The sequence below is a fragment of the Pipra filicauda genome, unplaced genomic scaffold (genome assembly GCF_003945595.2).
Source record: "Pipra filicauda isolate LSUMZ 115617 unplaced genomic scaffold, ASM394559v2 scaffold1126_size27581_pilon, whole genome shotgun sequence".
Taxonomy (NCBI): domain Eukaryota; kingdom Metazoa; phylum Chordata; class Aves; order Passeriformes; family Pipridae; genus Pipra; species Pipra filicauda.
In genome coordinates this window covers 1-9,006 of record NW_024103570.1, presented here as the reverse complement: position 1 = coordinate 9,006, position 9,006 = coordinate 1, and the positions used below count along the sequence as shown (strand labels likewise).

The following is a 9,006-nucleotide window of genomic DNA, read 5'->3' as shown; positions in this document are numbered from 1 at the left end:
ACAGAACGGCCTCCAGGCTCTCCAGCTACAACCAGGGGCTGGTGGTTGTGGGGCAGCCCCTCCCCCCAGCCGCCTCTTCCACGTACCCCTCCCTGGTGATGTCACAGGGGAGCGCGGTGATGTCATACGGGGCATGGTGATGTCATTTGGGACCATGGTGATGTCATAGAGGAATGTGGTGATGTCATAGGGACTGTAGCGATGTCATAGGGGCTGTGGTGATGTCACAGGGGAGAATGGGGATGTCATAGGAGAACGTGGTGATGTCATGGGGGCGTGGTGATGTCACAGGGAGCATGGTGATGTCATAGGGGACTGTGGTGATGTCAGAGTGGAACGTGGTGATGTCATAGAGGGCAGAGTGATGTCATATGAGAATGCGATGATGTCATAGGGGGCATGGTGATGTCATAGGGGAAATTGTGATGTCATAGATTAACATGGTGATGTCATAGTGGACCATGGTGATGTCATAGGGGAATGTGCTGATGTCATAGGGAGAGTGCTGATGTCATAGGGGAACGTAGTGACGTCACAGGGGAACGTGCTGATGTTTGGGGGTAGCTGTGTGATGACATCACTCCGTGTGTCGATGACATCACTCCATGTGTCGATGACATCACCGTGGTTGTCGATGGTGTCACGGTGACGTCACGATGACATCACCCAGGTGCAGATCGACACCCTGAACCCGCAGTGGAGCTCCTCGCTGGCCCTGGGGGTCACGGGGACCCCCCTGGGCACTCCCCCCTCCCTGTTGGCACCCACGGCCTCAAGTGCCCGGCCTGGAATGGTCAGGGAACGCCCAAAATATCCCCCCAACCCCTCCCGGGACCCTCAAATCTCTCCTGGGACCCCCAACCCCCCCGGGACCCCCAACATCCACCAGGGACCCCCAACCCCCTCCACCCCCATACTGGACCCTGACCACCCCCCCCCAGAGCCCCAAACCACCCCCAGGGCCCTCAGATTAACCCCACCCCCCTGGGACCCCCAGCATCCAGTAGGGTGGATCCCCCAAACCCCCCACCCCCAACCTGGATCCTGCAGAGGAGGGGGGGTTTTCCACAACGCCAGGAAGGTCAGGGAGCTGCCTTGCTCCCAATGCTGAAGAAACAAATACCTTGCTGCTTAAAGATGCCAAGTCTCTGAGCAGTTCTGTTATTCCAAGGTTTTTCTGCATCAGTTCATATCCCCCCTTGGAGTCTGTTTTGCCCGTGAAGGTGATCAGGAAGTGACCTCTGCCAGCTCTTGGCTCATGAATGAATCCTTGGCTGTTTTTTTTCTCTCCTCTGTCCAGTTGCAGAGGGGAGTGAGAGAGTGGCTTTAGGGGTCCCTGGCATCCAGGCAGGGCCAACCCACTACACCTGCTGTCTGTGCCCTGTGACTGGACCTGGTGACAGTGATGGAACGGAGCACGATGATCCTCCCTCCCTTCCCTGGGTGCTGCTGGACAGACCTGGTGTCTGAGCCCAGCGGGAACACCTGATCCCTGTCTGTGCACTTGTCCCTTGAGGGGACAGGCATCCCTCTCGTGCCCAATCCTTCAGCCCCTCTGCCACCCACCACCACAGCAATAATTCCTCCCGTCAGACCCCAAAGCCAAACCCCAAAGCCGCCGAGCGCCGGCAGCGCCGAGAGCCAGACCCGGCAAAGGGCTCCTGCCCCTGCGCTCTCCCGGCGGGCGGGAGAAGCCGTGCCTGGAGCCGCTCGCTTTGCGCTGGGCTCTGCTGCCTCTGCCCCTTCCCACCACCCCACCTGCTTTTGGACAAACCTATTTCTTCATCCTGAAATGGGGGGCCGGGCGGGATGGTGTTGCCAGGTCTTCCCGGCTCCTTTTGTTTCTCAGCTCTGCCTGGCTCCGGGGCACGGCTCGGCCTTCGGCTCTGCCCGGCTCTTTTTGGCCTTTGGGTCTCCCTGGTTCCTTCCAGCCCTCAAGAGTTCACAGTGACATCGCTTTTGGGTCCTTTGATATCGGCCCAATGCTGCTCCTCTGTGGCACAGCGGGGCCTCCTGGAGCCATGGGGACATTGGGACACTCCAGGGACACATGGAATCAAGGCTGCCCCTTGACCTGCAGGACCTCCTGGTGCCCTGGGGCACCTCGGACACTTCCTGGCCTCTGGATGGCAAGGAGAAGCCTGTGACAATGCAGGGCCTCAGGGACCCAAAGGCACCCTGTGACACTGGGGCACCTCGTGGTTATCGGTCTCTTCTGACAGTTCTGTGCAAACACAGAGAGGCAAAACAGTGGAGCCTGAACGTGTTGATCCAAACTAATCCCATCTCACCTGAAGATGTCCCTGCTAACAGAGGTCCTGTGTGTTCCCTCTGCTCTCTGGGCACTTGCATCCTTTGAGAGCTGCCCATCACTCTGGTAGCCAAGAGCACAGGGTGGGGGATCCCCTGGAGGGGGAGCAGAGACATCTTTCCAAAATCACCTTGTTCAGAGCCCCATCCAACCAGGCCTTGAATGTTTGCAGGGATGGGGCATCCACCACCTCCCTGCAAATGTCTTCCTGTGTTTCATTCTCATCATCAACTGTTTCTTCCTTATCTCTAATTTGAACCTCCCCTCTTATTTGAACTCCCTCACTGCCTGTCCTATTGTGACAGGCCCTACTGAACCCTTTGCCCACATGTCTCTAAAAAGCTGCCTTGAAGTACTGGAAGGCCCCAAGGAGGTCTCCCCACAGGCTTTTCTTCTGCAGGCTGAAGAGCCCCCACTGTCTCAGCCTGTCTCCATGCGAGAGGTGCTGCAGCCCTGGGATCCCCTTGGTGGCCTCCTCTGGGAGTGCCCCAAGAGGTGCGTGTCTTTGCTGTGCTGAGGAGCCCATGGAGCTGCAGGAGATGCCAGGGCTGGCAGGGGAATCCCCCCAAGCCATTGCCATTGCGGGCAGGTGCGTTGCAGACAGCCAGAGGAGCCCAGAGCTGGAGGCAGCACTGCAGGGGGGTCTCAGCTGAGCGGAGCAGAGGGGCAGAACCCCCCTGCCCTGCTGCCCACGCTGTGGGATGAGCCCAGGACACGGGGGGGTTGTGGGCTGTGAGCTCCCATTGCTGGCTCCCATCCTGCTTTTCATCCCCCACTATCCCCATGGCCTTGGATGCAGGCCTGCTCTCCATCCCTTCAGCCCCGAGCCTGGCCCTTGAGATCTGGGGGCATTTGACACCCGCTGGCTCCTTTGATCCCCTTTCCCATCCCTCCCAGAGCCCAGGGAAGGACTGAGGGGCCTTGGCTGATTGTCCCTGACCCTCCCCTGCCCCGACACCAAGCTGTGTTCCTTGGGGACGGTGCTTGGACAGCCCCAGTCAGACCCTGTTTCCCGCTGTGCCCCCAAACCACCGGGTGCCCCAGGGGACATGGGAACACACATGGACACGGGAAGGCACCCGTGGATGTGGGAGCACACCCACCCAGACAGACACAGAGCATTTGTTTTGCTGCAGGGGTTTATTGATTCTTGCAGGGAAATTGCCAGGGCACCCAGGGGATCAGGGGGGTCCTCCAGGGATGATCATCTCCTCATGCCGCTGGAGGGGGCCAGGACACGGGTGTCACCACCACTTCCAGTCCTGAAAGACAGAGCCCCAAACGTCACCCCCGGTGTCCACAGGGACATGGCAGGGGCCTTGTCCCCACCCTGTCTGTCTGCAGGGAGCTGGGGCAGGAGAAGGGAATTGGATGCTGAGATCCATGTGGCCCCAGAGCCCCTGAGGCCGGGATGCTCTGACACCTCCCCGAGCCCCTCCCTGCCCTCCCGGTGAGCCTGGGGGTCTGCAGAGCCCCCAGTGCAAGGCCAGGCTTGGGGGCAGCTCTGTCCAGCTGCCCCGGGACACGGAGCAGGGACAGCCCCCTGCGTGTCCCTCTGCTGTCCCCAAGCTCTGCCCACTGCAGAGGGCTCAGGGACCCCCCAGGGCCCTGCCAGGCTCCTTTGGGGGGGTGAGGACCCTCCGATATTTCTCACCTGGACATGCAGAGAGGCAGCCGAGCGTCACTGGCGCATCAGCTCCACCTGGTCAGCCACGGGGGGCTGGGGACAAAGGCAGGGTTAGAGACACACTGGGCTGGTTCTGGGACAAGCTGGACTGGACTGGGACACACTGGGGTGGACTGGGACACACTGGGATGTACTGGGGCACACTGGGCTGGACTGGGACACAGTGGGATGCCGGGGAGGGTGGTGGCCATGAGAGGGGAGGGTCTGGGCCCAGCAGAACTCGGGGTACCCACCTCAGACCTCTTCACTCGACCGATATCCATGCCTCCCTGGAGAGAGAGTGTGAGGTGTCACTGGTCACTGGGGTGTCCCCAGGCCCAGGAGGGATGGGGGGACTACATTTCCCCCCATTTCCCACACTGGGGACATCCCAACTCCAAAACTTACCCCAACACATCCACCTCCTCCTTGTCCCGAGATTGGCTGAGGAAGGAGAGCAAAGGTTTAAGCAGGATTGGCCCCTGTGGGGCTGGGGGAGGGACACGGGTGTCCCCAGACCCCCCAGTCCATGGTTGGCCCCCGGTCTGAGGGGGAAAATCCCTTCTGCTCCCCCCAGCCCCACTGCACCCAGTTTCCCCCGGGATCCCTGTTCCTGCAGGGCCCAGGGTGGGGATGGAGACCAGGAGAGCCAGGGGAATTCAGGGCCTGTAGGAGGGTGGGGGGGAGGAGGAGGGGACCCAAAGAGGGTGAAGTGGGGGGAATTGGGGATCTGACAGGATGGACATTGGGGTGTGGAAGGGATGGGACTGTGAGGGACGTGGGTGAGGAGGAAGGGATGGCAGTGGAGGGGACCCAGGGAACGAAGCAGGGCAGGAGAAATGGGGAACGGGAGAAAACTGGAAGGGACTGGGAGGGAGTTTTGGACAAGGGGTTCAAAGAAGGGGATTTCTGGACAAGAGTGTTGTGGGCAATGGGAAAGGGGAAGGATTAGAGGAGAAAGAAGGGAAGAAATGGTGTGGGAATGATGGCCTGTGTGTGTGTGGTGGGGTGGACTGGGGTGTGTGGGAATAGAGTGGGGGCCCTGAGGAAGGGCCTCCCCGGTGTACACTGGGGTGGACTGGGGAGCACTGGGATGGCCTGGAGGGTGGTGGCCACCAGAGGGGAGGGTCTGGGCCCAGCACAAGCCCTGGTACCCACCGGGCCGCCGATCCCGCCTGCCTGTAGAGAGACAAGGAGACGTGACTGGTCACTGGGGTGTCCCCAGTGCCAGGAAGGGATGGGGGGCCCAAAGTGCCCCCACTTCCCACACTGGGTGCTCCCCAACTCCCAGACTTACCTCCCCACATTGGACGCCGCCGGCCTGAATGGGCTGCAGGAGGAGAGCAAAGGCTTGGTTGGGGTTGGCCTTGTGGGGCTGGGGGGGACACGGGTGTCCCCACCCCCTCCAGCCCCGGCTGCCCCCCGGGCTGAGCGGAGCTCTTTGGGATTGCAGCTCCCAGGCAAGTTGGGGACACCAGTGCAGGGGGAAAGGCAAGGCATTGAGGGCAAAGCCTGGAGGAAAGGCCCTGGGAAGGGGCCATGGCAGGGCATTTCCCAGTTGGTGCCAGTTCAGCCTGGCCAGGCCTTGTCCCACTTGAGCCCAGGGTGAAGCTTGGGCCTGTTTGTCCTCCTTGGACTCCAGTGGGGCTTGGCCCAGTTCCACCCAGTTTGGGTTGGGCCTTTGCCTTGGCTGGGAAAGAGAGGAGATGGTGGGGAGATGCCCCAGGGGACCAAGAGGATGGGATGGGGGGCCCAAAAAGGTGGGATTTGGGGTCAGAAAGAGCAGGAAGCGTTGGGACTGTGCCAGGACGGAGCCGGGTGCAAGCATCCCGTGAGGAAGCGGAGCTGCAGCAGCAGGAGCTGAATTGTGGGAAGGGGAAGGAGAGAGGGAATTGTGGCCAGAAGAAAGTGGCCTGGCCCGGGGCTGGGGGTGCTGGGGAGTGCTGGGGGAGCCCCTGGATTGGGAAGGGGCCCATCCCTGAGCCCATGGTTCCTTTGGCATGTGGCTCAACCCTTGCATCTGCTTGATTTTCTCATCATTCAGGTTGAAGATGCGAGTCCTACGCTGAGCACAGCGACCTTCATCTTCCTCTGGGCCTGGGCAGCGCTGGCTGAGGCTGCACAAGGGCAGGAGCACATTTATCCCTGCCGGGACTCCTCCCTGCCCCCTCCCCGAGAGCCCCCGGGGCAAAGCCCGGCTGGGCACAGCCCCCAGCCCTGGCCACAAGCCCAGCCCTGGCACAGAGTCCATCCCGCCTGCGGCACCCATCCAGCCACCTTCCCCGGCATCCCTCCAGCTTCCTGCACGGGGCAGCTGCCCCTGGAAGGGCCCAGGCCCCTGGGGGTGCAAAGGGGGTGGGCAGGGAGCTGAAAGCAGCTGCATACCCTGTGGGGACAATCCCACACAACACAATCCATCCTCCAACAGCCCCCAAAGCCTGATCCACCCATGTCCTCCTGCCCATCCCTTCCCAGAGCTTTCCCTTTGGGACACCCCAGAGCTCTGCCCAGCCCCACACCCGTCGTGTCTGAGCACAGTTGTCCCTGTTCCCACTCCAGCTCTTTGGCTGAACGCAGGGCTGGCACTGACCCCCTTCTTGGGGCACCAGGAGCCCGGGATCAGGGAAACAGGGAGCTGGGAGATAAAGGGGCTGACGGGCAATGGGCACAGGTGGGTGACTGGGCTCTCCAGTCTGGGCAGGCCCTGGGGAGCACTGGGCAATGCTGGCCCTGGCACACAAGGGCTGGGCCCAGGGAAGTGCTGGGGTGGTGGCAGTGCCCGGCTCCAGCCCATTTGCGGGCACTGCAGCCCCCAAGTGGTGCAGGCCCAGCCACGGCCTCCCCGAGCAGAGTCCAGAGGGGCAGATGCCCTTTGCTGGCCCTGCCCCTGTCCCAGCTGGGCACACCGTGTCCTCCCGCATCAGCCGGGCCCCGCTCTGCTCAGCTGGCCCAGGCAGGGGGGGCCAGGCACTGGCAGCCCAGCAGGGCTCTGGCTCCACACTGGGCTGGCCCTGGCACACAGCTGCCCCAGTGCCCCTGTCCCCAGGGATGGCCCTGCCCTGCCCTGGGCCCAGCGCTGGCCCTCAGCAGGATGCCACCTTCCCGCCCCACTCTCCCTCCCTCCCCACCCGCCTCACAGGCCCCTCTGGGCTGGGACCCCCGTGGGCACAGATCAAGGACAGCCACTGAGCGGGGGCTCCCGCCACCTGCCACAGCCTCAATTCTCCACTCACCTTTGCCCACGTTTCCACAACACCTTCCATCCTTACGGGCCCCTGACCACACACAAGAGACCATTGTGGGGCAGCTGGGAAAACATCTCAGCTCAATGACTTGACTGTTTGCCTTGCATTTTCCCCAGGAGCCGGCAGTGACCTGGAAGATTTTCCTTTTGCCCTTTTCTGCTTCGTGCCTCGTTTGTTGGATAATTGAGGAACGTTGACTGAGGAGGGGCCCAGGGGAGCTTAAGCTGCTCAGGGGGGGCATTTACAGCCCCTGCACCCCAAGGGGATGTGGTTGCCTCCAGCACAGGGAATTCCATCTCATCCTGGGCACCTCCTCCCCTGGCAGTTTGCAAGATCTTTCTCCAAGCCATTCCTGTCCTTCCCTCTCTGCAGGAGACACCTCCAGAGGCTGAGGACTGCTGCCCCCTTCCCAATCCCGCTGTCTGTGCCCTTATCCCCAGCAAGGAATCCCCAGCTGGACTCCACACCCTCCAGTTCCTCACTCCTGGCCCCAGTATCCGGCATCTTCCTTAATGATGGAGGCCAAGGGATGGAGGGCACCCTGAGCCCGTGACACTGAGCTGAGCGGGGCAGGTGACACACCTGAGGGACTGGATGGCATCCAGGGGGACCTGGACAAGCCAGAGAAATGGTCCCAGAGTGTGGAGAGAGAGAGAAGGCTAAAAGTTAACATAGAATAGGAATTAGAGAGGAAAACCAGCTGCTGCTTCCCGGACAGCAAAGAGACTCCAGCTGCTGCTTCCCAGCTGGGATAAGGTCATGATGCCCCAAAAAGCTCCCCAGGCACCCAGAAACAATTGTAGCACTTCTCAGTAGAAACCCTCAATGGGAAAAGAACTGGAGGGAGATTTCCACTGAAAATCTGGGATCAACAGAGGGGTTGAACCTGCCTTCCTCCCCTCAGGGACGCCTGTGCTGGGTGGGAAGTGTCAGCTTTGCGTGTTAGTCACTGCTTGGAAGGACTAGAGCTGGCTTTTGCTTCCTAATGTAGTTGTGGATTGGTTTGGTGTAGAGGTTGTGCTTTGCTTTGCTTTAACAACAATTTTGACATTGTTCAAAGTGTGGTTTTGCAGCCAGACCCTGTCCCTGACCACCACGAACCTTTAACCTGTGCCAATTTGTATTAATAAAGAGTGTTATTCCTCAGACTGTTGGAGGGAGTCATTTATAAAGGTACTGCTAGTTCTGTTGATGCTGGAGTAACTGGTGGAAATATCCACTGAGGGGTTTTCCTTTGGCTGTGACGTGTCAGTGTCCGAAAAAGGGCACTGGAATTCCCCCCACCTCATGGTGGATCTGTTTGGTGGAGGGTTCCTGGGTGGAATATGGGACAGACTAGATGAGACTGCCAGGGTTTTGTTTTTCCCTGGGGCACCAGCAGACAAACAAATCTCCAAGAGTCGGGTGAATTCCCCTTCCCCCCGTTTCCCGGCACACACGGGAATCTGCTGAGGTTGGACAAGACCAAGGTGGTGCAGCCGGGTCAGGGCAACCCCCGGGATCGGTGCAGGCTGGGGGAGGAAGGGATGGAAGAACCTGCTGGGAGAGGGCTCTGGGGGTGCTGGTGGGTGACAAATGGGACACGAGCCAGCCCGGAAACCCCCCGTGTGCGGGGCTCATCCCGGGGTAGGGGAGGAGGGGAATGTGCCCCTCTGCTGCCCTCAGGTGAGACCCCACCTGCAGTGCTGCCTCCAGCTCGGGGGGCCCAGATCAGGAGGAATGGACCTGTTGGAGTGGATCCAGAGGAGGCCACAAAGATGCTCGGAGGGCTGGAGCCCCTCTGC

General features: G+C 60.8%; 1 long non-coding RNA gene across 1 annotated transcript; it reads right to left on the bottom strand.

Annotated features, from left to right (window-relative positions):
- Window positions 1-3,432: 3,432 nt before the first annotated feature.
- LOC120323563 lies at window positions 3,433-5,300 on the bottom strand. The gene is made up of 6 exons (XR_005564121.1): window positions 5,275-5,300; window positions 5,136-5,156; window positions 4,386-4,421; window positions 4,232-4,267; window positions 3,966-4,031; window positions 3,433-3,573 (listed from the first exon to the last, which is right to left on the bottom strand). It is a non-coding gene; the product is annotated as an uncharacterized LOC120323563 (long non-coding RNA).
- Between the last annotated feature and the right edge of the window lie 3,706 nt (window positions 5,301-9,006).